The 10,099-nt window shown below is 42.6% G+C and overlaps 1 long non-coding RNA gene across 1 annotated transcript in view; it reads left to right on the forward strand.

The window, feature by feature from the left end:
- The window catches only part of LOC138787404 (uncharacterized), a 46,114-nt gene extending 38,240 nt beyond the window's left edge, over positions 1-7,874 (forward strand). Inside the window, exons 4-5 of the long non-coding RNA XR_011362369.1 lie at positions 536-643; positions 7,799-7,874. This is a non-coding gene — a long non-coding RNA (uncharacterized lncRNA). The remainder of the gene's footprint in view (positions 1-535; positions 644-7,798) is intronic.
- Positions 7,875-10,099: the final 2,225 nt, after the last annotated feature.

The raw sequence follows: 10,099 nt of genomic DNA on the forward strand, positions 1-10,099 counted from the left end.
TTTATTGCACCGAGACATTTTGTGACAGCTTCTGGGACGTCGGATGTACACAACACCTTTAATTGACTTTATCATGAAAATAAAACAAAAAACATGCAGGTAGCAGCCCAGTCTCATTATACAACCGGACATAGTAGTGCAGCCTCTCCCCCCTGATATGTGAGACACATTGCAGAACAAACCATACATTATTAATCAGCATAATCAGCAGATGATCTCAGTGCTACATGTAGTCAGTCCCAAATAGCTGAGACAGGCAAATATTCTAAAGCACCATCACAGAGATTCATAGGCCTCATTCACATTGTTGAGTTTGTTTTTTAAAATTTTAAATCTGTGTCAGACTTCACACACTGGGGGAGATTTATCAAACATGGCGTAAAGCGAAACTGGCTCAGTTGCCCCTAGCAACCAATCAGATTCCACCTTTCATTCCTCACAGACTCTTTGGAAAATAAAAGGTGGAATCTGATTGGTTGCTAGGGGCAACTGAGCCAGTTTCACTTTACATCTCCTCCACTGTTTTTTTTTTTAGTGAAATAATGGCTGACTGCTGAGACGACTCAACCTCTAAAGTAGTTGCCGGAGTATTCAGTGGAGGACCTGAAGATATCACAGGGGGACCCCCAAGAGAAAGTGTTAGGTGAGTATGTGGTCTTTATTATTTTCTGTGCAGCCCCAGAAAAAAAATTAAAAAGCTGCATGCCTGGTGTATACCCCTTAAAGTAAAAAAAATAAATAATATTATGCATTCTTTCTATATTTTCAGCCTCCATTCCATGTCTTGGTAGTTCAGATAGCTTCCGTTTATTTTTAGTTATTATTGAATTCTGTTTTTCTATTGTTTTAGATACTTATTTCATAATAAAATGCAAAATTAATATTTTAAAATCATTCAATGTAATTTTCTGTATATTTTTTTTATAGATTCTGCCTTTCATAGTTGATGTGTTCCTACAATAGGAATTACAGACCTCTCCATTCTTTGGGCTTATTCCAACGTCCTCTATTGGATAGACGCTACGGACAGGGAAGCCCTCTAGTGGAGTTTTTCCCGCCCGGCATGATGCTGGGACAGGGAAAGAGTTTGAATCTTCGCTGCACTGTAATGATGGTATTGATATTGGGCGGGAAAACACTCCACTATAAGGCTTTCCTGTCAGTAGGGTCTGTAAAATACGGGAAGTGGGAATAAGTCCTTTGTAGGTGGGAAAACTTGCAAAATTGGCAGTGTATCAAATATTTTTTTTCCCCACTGTATTTCTACTCATGCTTCCTATATTACTGTCTTAGGCCATGTTCACACAACGTATGTGTTGTATAAATCACAGTTGTTGTTGCAATTTGCAACAATGGCCATGATTTATACAACACATGTTGTATGTAAATGAATGTGATTGCAGTCCGGAGATTACACTCAGCCCACAAGCAAAGACCAATTAGAAGTCTCTACACCATATAAAAGACGTTCTGTACAAACCACAGATACATTCATTTTGATCTCCTGAAGAAGGAGCCAATGACAGCTTTGAAACGCTACCAGCCGTATTGCCACTTGATGACCACACAGCCCAACAATACCCCTTTGTGCAGAAACAAAGCACACCATCATATATGTTGAAAACCGAACCGGCACAGAAACTGTTAATTAAATAAAGTCCAGCATCAATACAGTTAACCAGAGGAGATTGTGACTGTCACTTAGATTAGACTTAGAAGTCAGGATCCATAAAAAACAGAGCTGGGCACTGTGCTCGACGCTAGCTATCTCCTGGACAGTCATGCAAAGAGTAGGAACTCTGCTGAAAAGCTGTAGCAAAAGAGGAGTGGTGGTTGGCGTTTCCATGCCAAAATCTAATGACATAGGTATGCAATTAACCCCTTAAGGACCGGGCCTGAAATGGCCTTAAGGACCGGAGTAAATTTTATGAATATGACCAGTGTCACTTTATTTATTAATAACTTCGGGATGCTTTTACCTATCCGGCTGATTCTGAGATTTTTTTCTCGTGACATATTGTACTTTACATTTCTAGTAAATTGGAGTCGATACTTATAACAAATCTTAATGAAAAAAAACAAAATAGCGTGAAAAATGTTGAAAAAATGCATTTTTCCAACTTTAAAACTTTTTTGCGTATACAGAAAGTGGTTATATCACATAAATTATATATTAAATAGCATTAGCAACATGTCTACTTTATGCTGGCGGCATTTATTAAACTATCTTTCATTTTTTTTAAACAATAGAAAGCGTAAAACATTAGCAGCAAATTTCCAAATTTTCAGTAAAATTTCAAAATCAGATATTTTTAGGGACCTGTTCAGGTTTAAAGTGTATTTGAGGGGCCTGTATGTTAGAAAGCCCCACAAAGCACCCCATTTCAGAAACTGAACCCCCCAAACTCTGCAAAAGCATATCCAGAAAGTGTTTTAACCCTTTAGGGGAGTCACAGAAATAAAAGCTAAGTGTGTAAAAAATGTGAAAATTTAAATTTTCTGTGCAGAGATTTTATTGTAATCCAATATTTTTCATAATTATGAACCTATTAACAGAGAAATGCACCCCAATAATTATTGCCCCGTTTCTGCAGTTTATAGAAATACCCCATATGTGGCCGTATTGCGCTATTTGACGCAACCACAAACCTCAGATATAAAGGAGTGCCTAGTGCATTTCAATGGCTGTATTTGGTCATTTCTGACTGTACCACTTCAGGTTTGCAGAGGCTCTGGGGTGCCAAAACCTAAAAAACACCCCTAAAGGGACACCATTCAGAAAACTACACCCCTCAAGGAATGTAACAAGGGGTGCGGTGAGCATTTGGACCCCACAGGTGCTTCACAGATTTTCCGAACAATGTGGCGTGAAAAAAGACAAAAGTATTTTTTACACTAAAACGTTGTTCTAGCCTCCAATTTTTCATTTTCACAAAGGGATAAAAGGAAAAAAAAGACACAAAATGAGTAGCGCAGTTTCTCCCGAGTACGGAAATACCCCACATGTGGACATAAAGTGCCAAGCGGGCGCAGGACGAGCCTCCAAAGGGAAGGAGCGTTTGGAAGCTGGATTTCACTGGAATGGATTTCAAGGGCCACGTCGCATTTACAGAGCCCTCGTGCTGCCAAAACACTGGAAACCCCCCACAAGTGACCCCATTCTGGAAACTACACCCCTCAAGGAATCTAACAAGGGGTGCAGTGAGCATATGTACCCCACTGGTGACGGGCACAAATGTGGAACAATGTGATGTGAAAGTGAAAAATTTCATTTTTTCACTTTCACGGCACAAATGTGCCCATCATCAAGGGGTCCATTTGCTCACTACACCCCTTGTTAGATTCCTTGAGGGGTGCAGTTTTCATAATGGGGTCACTTGTGGGGGGTTTCCACTGTCTTGGCAGCACGAGGGCTCTGTAAATGCGACATGGCGTTCATAATCCATTCTAGCCAAATCCAACCTCCAAAATCCAAATGGCGCTCCTTCCCTTCGGAGGCTTGCCCTGCGCCCGCATGGCGCTTTATGTCCACATGTGGGGTATTTCCGTACTCAGGAGAAATTGCGCTACACATTTAGTGTTTTTTTTTACCTTTTAGCCCCTTGTGAAAATGAAAAAATCATGACAAGATTAATGATTTAGAGTAAAAATTTTTAAAAAATTACACTAAATGTTGGTCTAGCCTTGATTTTTTTCCATTTCCACAAGGGGTTAAAAAAGAAAATAAACGCAAAACGTGTAGGGTAATTTCCCCTGAGTACGAAAATACCCCACATGTGGACATAATGTGCCATATGGGCACAGGTCAAGCCACCAAAGGGACAGAGCGCCATTTAGAGGCTGGAATGGAGGATGGAGGCCATGTCGCAATTACAAAGCTCCTGTGCTGCCAGGACAGTAGAAACCCCCGACAAGTGACCCCATTCTGGAAATTACACCCCATAAGGAATCTAACGAGGGGTGCAGTGAGCATATGGACCCCACTAGTGATGGGCACATGTGTAGAACATGTGCCGTGAAAATAAAAAATACAATTTTTTTCATTTTCTCGTCCCAAATGTGCTTGTCACCAGGGGGCCATATCCCCGCTGCCCCCCTTGTTAGATTCCTTATCGGGTGTAGTTTCCAGAATGGGGTCACTTGTGGGGGGTTTCTACTGTCCTGGCCGCACAGAGGCTTTGTAATTGCATCATGGCATCCTCTAATGGGAATGGTGGCCATACCTACTTAGCTGGGGAAAAGGGACAATTCTAATTTATTTGGGGGTATTAGGCCAATTATTAGTTTATAAGGTTGGAAATGACAGGTGTCCATCAAATTCAACCTGTGTTGATCCAGAGGAAGGCAAAAACCCTCGTGAGGCAGACGACAGTAGCCTCATCACTGGGGAAAAATTCCTTCCCGACTCCATAATGGCGATCAGAATAATCCCTGGATCAACGTGACCCCTGAAATAGGAATAAGGGACAGAATTTAGATAATGTAGAACCCCAATGACGTGTGGTATGCCTTGAAGCGATCCAGTATGCAGAATCCAGGGCGATCAGGACAGGTGGCACACTGGAAAATGGTGCCCTTCCTGATCCCCCTGTTACACCACACTCTGCACTTCTTCTGGGGTCTCCTGTTCTCCAGTGTGGGGGACGTCACCTGGAAAATGTTGTCCTGGTGCGATACGGGGTCCTTCATATCCAGAAGCGCTGGGGCCACTCCATGGCTGCTAAATATAAGGGCACTATTACTGCTTCTGATATTTTCGTATTGTGCCGCAAGCTACAGTAGCTCGGGCAGCGAGGGACCGGAAGAGGGGGTGCTGGTATAAAAGTTATCCCCGTACAGGTGGTAACCTTTATCCAGCAGTGGGAAGATCAGTTCCCGGACGACCTTCCCACAAACTCGGAGGATTGGGGGGGGAGGGGGCATCTGGGGGCTGGATTCGGGTGTCCCTTCCTACATACACTCTAAGGGTACATGCACACTGCGGAATCGCGACAGATAACCCTTTGTGCATTCCGCAGTTGGCACCCACTGGCTGACTGATGCAGGCGCACGTCTCCGTCCGTGTCATAGACTCCATTCTATGCATGGGCGGATTCCGCTCTCCGTCCAACGTGTTCATTCTTTGGACGGACGATGGAATCCGCCTGTGCATAACATGGAGTCTATGACACGGGCGGAGACACGCGCCCGCATCAGTCCGCCGGTGGGTGCCAGCTGCGGAATGCACAAAGAGTTATCCTTCGCCATTCCGCAGTGTGCACGTACCCTAAATCTGTAAGTGTACCCTGAGGTACTCTCACAGAGTTTGTAGAATTTTACGCCATACCGTCATCTCTTATTGGGACGGTACTGGCGGAAAAGACGTGTCCGGGAGGCAGCGTACGCTACGCTACCCCCAGATACGTCATTGGAGGATTAGGATGATAAGGATGAATGGAGGAACGAAGGATCCCCCCATTTATCCTCACTGGCTGTTTCGGTGTCGGAGGCAATAATAACGTATCCCTCTGACGCCGAAAACACGCCTGAGGCCACTTTTATATAGGGATTGGTATATGGGGTATGTAGTGGTGTAGTGTCAAACTTTATTCAATGTAGTGTAGTGTGGTGTAATGTAGTGTTTTTTACGTGTTTTTTTACAGTAAGTATAAAAAAAAAAAAACTACGGCAAAAATGGTGTTGCTGATAAATGCCGCACTTATGTGCGGCACTTATCAGCAGACCGTGGCAGTAGGATATAGAAAAAAAACACCCTACGCCAAAAAGGAGGAGTTGCTGATTAGCAGCGCACTTTCGTGCGATGCTGATCAACACTCAGCGGTGATAGGGTGCGGAAAATAGAAAAAAAAAAATTTGAAAAAAAAAACAAAACAAAAAAAAAACTTTTATTACATACTGAACATCCCTGTAGCTGCTGATAAGTGTATTACACATATCAGCCGCTAGAGGGCAGCAGAGCAGAAAATCCCAAAAACCCGACGCTGGAGCCGAAAATAGCCGAACGTGACGTCACGGAAGAAGCCGAAGACCCGAACGAGAACACGAGGATGCCGCGAACCCGGAAGACGCCGATCAGGACCCCGGGACAGGTGAGTAATGTACGAATACCTGCTCTGGACCCCTCAGCTACCTAGCTGAGGGGTCCAGAGCAGGTATTTATAACTTTTGGGGACTTTGATCGCCGTGAACGGCCGGCCGATAGCGGCCGGCCGTTCACGGCGATCAGGCCGGTGGCACCTGGCCACCATTACTTTTTACAGTAATGGCGGTCGGTGGCGTCCTCGGACAGCACCGACCGCCATTTTTTCCGGGTCATCGGGTTACCGATGACCCGGAAATGTTCTGATCGCTGCTATTGGCTGATCTGAACTGATAAGCCAATAGCGGCGATCGTCGGCATGGGGGGGGGTTAACAACCCCCCATGCCGACAGGGAGAGATGGCCTGCAGTGTATTTCTGCAGGCCATCTCTCCCGATCGCATGCGGCCGGTCCGCGGCGCCATCTTAAAGGACCCGCGTACCGGTACGTCATGGGTCCTTAAGTGACAGTGATCCATGACGTACCGGTACGACATGGGTCCTTAAGAGGTTAAAGGGGTTTTCCAGCGAAAATCTTTTTCTTTCAAATCAACTGGTGTCAGAAAGTTATATAGATTTGTAATTTACTTCGATTAAAAAATCTCAAGTCTTCCCATTCTTATCAGCTGCTGTATATCCTACAGGAAATGTTGTTTTATTTTCCGTCTGACACAGTGCTCTCTGCTGACATCTCTGGCCAAGACAGGAACTGTCCAGAGCAAGTGAGTTTTTCTATGGGGATTCATAGAAAACCAGGACAAAGTTCCTGTCTTGGCCAGAGATGTCAGGAAAGAGCACTGTGTCAGACTGAAAAAAACAACACTTTCTGCAGGACATACAGCAGCTAATAAGTATGGCAAAACTTGAGATTTTTTAATAGAAGTAAATTACAAATCTATATAACTTTCTAATACCAGTTGATTTAAACGAAAAAGATTTTCGCTGGACAAACCCTTTAAACAATTGTAGCCAGAATCATAAGAACTGAGCAACCTTCTCTAAGGCACACTACACTAACCACTAAACTAACCTTCTAGCTCTATACCGTACTAACCACACTATGAACTAATACTTATTCCTATGAACTAACCATATTTCTTCAACACTCGATATGTATGTTGAATTCAGAGAATCTAAGTCCAAAGATTTACAACAACCCAAGTGCACTGAGCTGTGTGGTCCTATACTACTGTTAATAGACAATTTAAAATAACAGTTTTATTTTGTCAATTGACAGGCTTTTTTTTCAACATTTGTTATGTTTTATCTTGTTCTTAAAAATTGAGCCAATATAACCTACATTTCGTTTAACTTTGAGAACAATTTGTCTGCATATTTATTAGCGGCGTATGGCAATGTTGATGAGATAGAATGTTGATAAATAAATAAAAAGGTTTTCTAGCTCTTAAAATGTGGAACTGAAGAATACGAAGAATACGATTGGGCAGTAATAACCCTTGGGAATTAATAATTAAGGTTCCTATTTATAAGCATCGGTCTTGAATTCTTTCTAAATTTGAATATTTGAATATTGTAAAACTTTTCATTATACAGTAGAGAGGATAAGATTGATGAGTTCACCCTGTAATATCTCCTCTCTGGACAATATTGCTACAATTATTATATTATATTTATTCCAAATCCGATATCTCCATTTTTTCTTATATAAATGGCTATGATTGCTAATCACTTTCTTTATTTAATTCTTTTTACTTTACAGGGTGAAGTAAAAAAGACCGACCTACTTCGAGAAGGAGAATATTACTTTTTTTTTATATAATAAAAGGGTCAACGAGGGTTCTCTGAATTTCAGTAAAGATCTTTTAAAGATTTAAAGTTGTTGTGTTTTTTTTTCTCCTTACTTATTTTTGGCCTATTAGTGGAACCCGTCTAATAGATGGTAAATTAAATAAAACACCCCAGAGAACCCTTTTATTATATTCCTTGTTTCCAAAGTAGTCCCCTCCTCTTTATTTTAACCTAAAAACAACCCACCCCTATTCCCATACACATCAATGGCACCCCTCACGCACAAAAATATTCATCAAAGTGCCAGGTCCTCAGTCTGTGCTTGCGGCAGGCAGGAGGCAGGACAAGAACACGGCACCGCAGCGGCTGGCCAAATCACCCAGCATCAGGACCTCAGCAGGACAATGACATCTTGTGTGACAGGGGTGGCTTATGTGAGTCCCGGAGGGGGGCGTATCAGTACTTGACACTTGCCAGGTGCTGATGTCGGCCTTGCAGTGTATAAGTGAGTCTAGGGGGTGGGGCGGATTGGGGGCGGGGTGACTTGGCCCCTAAAGGTGATGTGGGCCCCGACACTTGCCTGGTAAACTGGGTCCTGTCTTTTATTCCTTCTTCTCCAGTCTCTCATTCTTTACATCAGCCACAACTTATGTGCTGTAGTAACTTGATATATAGCAGCTTCCCTTTAAAATAAAAAGTGGCTTAAAGGGGTACTCCAGCTAAAAACTTTTTCCCAGTAATTGAGACACATTACAAAGTTTTATAACTTTGTAATATGCTTCAATCACCTATATGCCCCGCTTTCCTATGTTTTCCCCCCTCACCCCCCCCCCACCACCACCAGTAGGGGAAGTAAACTCATTCTGACCTAATGACTGTTGACCCCACGCTGCTCTGTGGAAGCCATTTTGTGACAATGACATCATCTAGAGGGAGGCGGGTCTAAGCCCTGTTAAGCCAGCCTCCCTTTGTCAGATGACACAGGTTGCTCAGCTCTGATTGGCTAAGCAAGCTGTAAGCCGTCTAACAGTTTTATAGAGTCAGTTAGACATCGCAGGAGACAAAGTGCATCATGGGAAAGACCAAATCAGGAAGTAAAGAAAAAATGAAGCCACCAACTGGAGCTTCAGGGACCTGCAAACAGCGGGAAATTCAAACCTAGACAGGCTCCGGAGGGATGGTAAACGTTTAAACTACGTTTGATGGATTGTTTTTTTATCTGCCCCGGAGTACCCCTTTAAGTCAATGGCAGTGGCCAACACAAAGCCCTGATCTCAACCCTATTGAAAATGTATGGGCAAAACTGAAAAGGCAGGTGCAGGCAAGGCGGCCTACAAACATGGCTTAGTTACATCAGTTCTGTTAGGAGGAATGAGCCCAAATTATAACAAAGAAAACATACAAATTTGAGGGGGGAGAAAATAATCTTTTCTTCTGGGCAGAAGACAATATAGTCTAGGCTGTGTCCAAACAATGACATCTCCTATAGTCCTGCACACTGTTCTACCTTACACAAAGCCCTTTCACTGATTTTGTGAATTTTATTCGATGTGCAGTGTGATCTGAAGCAAAGCCCCTATGACTTCCTGCATCTGCTTTAAATGTCAGATTTTAATCCAAGCAGCAGACAAATTAGTCCATAATGAATGCAAGTGCCTACAGGGATAGGAACCGTCTTAGCAAAATCTTATCAAAATACCACAGGAGCAGGAATTTAGAAGCTATTTGCTCATTTCTCTGTTTATCTATATCGTTTAGTATTGTGCAGTTTTTGCCATGTATTGCTAAGAACATTGCTTGTTGACCTAAAGAGCATTTGTTTCTTTCCTGTTGCTTGCACTATGATAACTTATTCTGCAATTCACTTTTTGCATCAGTCCCAACTAGGGCCAATTTATTTAACAACAGTGCTGCAAAGCAAGGTGCAGATATACAGTACAATGCCACTTTTCAGCCTAAAATTAAAAAAATACCAAGCAGGCTAGGTTCACACTGCGTTTTTGCAATCTGTTTAACGTATACGTTTTATGGAAGAAACAGATGCAATTGTATAGCCTAACCTGCTGATATTTCCCCTATAAACCACAATCCTTAATAGACTTTCTAGCACAAATCATTGCACTTATTCACATGGAAACATTTGTACATCAGAAGAGGAGTTTGAGTTGGTTTTTATGAAAAAGAACAGTCTATGAACAAAAAATCTATCTTGAGAGTCATTGGGTTACATGCCGCCTATGGAGATGGAAGAAGTGCAAAATGGAATAAGCTC

The sequence above is a fragment of the Dendropsophus ebraccatus genome, chromosome 3, assembly GCF_027789765.1.
Source record: "Dendropsophus ebraccatus isolate aDenEbr1 chromosome 3, aDenEbr1.pat, whole genome shotgun sequence".
Lineage (NCBI taxonomy): Eukaryota > Metazoa > Chordata > Amphibia > Anura > Hylidae > Dendropsophus > Dendropsophus ebraccatus.